This window comes from Montipora foliosa, chromosome 10 (genome assembly GCF_036669935.1).
Source record: "Montipora foliosa isolate CH-2021 chromosome 10, ASM3666993v2, whole genome shotgun sequence".
In the NCBI taxonomy this organism is placed as follows: domain Eukaryota; kingdom Metazoa; phylum Cnidaria; class Anthozoa; order Scleractinia; family Acroporidae; genus Montipora; species Montipora foliosa.
In genome coordinates this window covers 26,455,036-26,455,503 of record NC_090878.1, presented here as the reverse complement: position 1 = coordinate 26,455,503, position 468 = coordinate 26,455,036, and the positions used below count along the sequence as shown (strand labels likewise).

Genomic DNA, 468 nt, shown 5'->3' with positions numbered 1-468 from the left:
CACCCCAACAGTCAACATCGTTCAACAAAATCAAATGGATGTTGAAGCCGTTTGCCTGGGCTGATAGACCTTTTTGCAGATACCACGGCCATTTTGATTTTTATTGTTTCAAATAGCTATTATGGGATGCCCAGGAGGCAAATACATAAAAACAGAAATCAAAATGGCCGATGTATCTGCAAAAAGGTATTACTATTCTACAATAACAAATGGGGGTCACCGAGTTCATTTTTTAGATATAAGCATGTAAAGATGAAATATCTTGATGTTGCCATGGTAACGTATTACGTCACAATAGTGACGCATTTTGTTAAGCAATACGTAGTGTTTTCATATGGTGCCATAACATTGCTGTTACGTGAAACAGCCATTATAATAACAAACAGTGGCCAGTGCGTGGCATCAATCATTCGAGAATACAACAGATGTGATGAACAGCATGAACTGTTTATTAACAACATGGCTATC

The 468-nt window shown here is 37.6% G+C and overlaps 1 protein-coding gene across 1 annotated transcript in view; it reads right to left on the bottom strand.

Moving 5' to 3' along the window:
• Positions 1 to 426: 426 nt before the first annotated feature.
• LOC137973629 (UPF0587 protein v1g245604-like) overlaps positions 427 to 468 on the bottom strand; it is a 40,273-nt gene continuing 40,231 nt past the window's right edge. Inside the window, exon 8 of the mRNA XM_068820477.1 lies at positions 427 to 468. This exon is cut by the window's right edge and continues 396 nt beyond it. The gene's annotated coding sequence lies outside the window, so the exon portion shown is untranslated.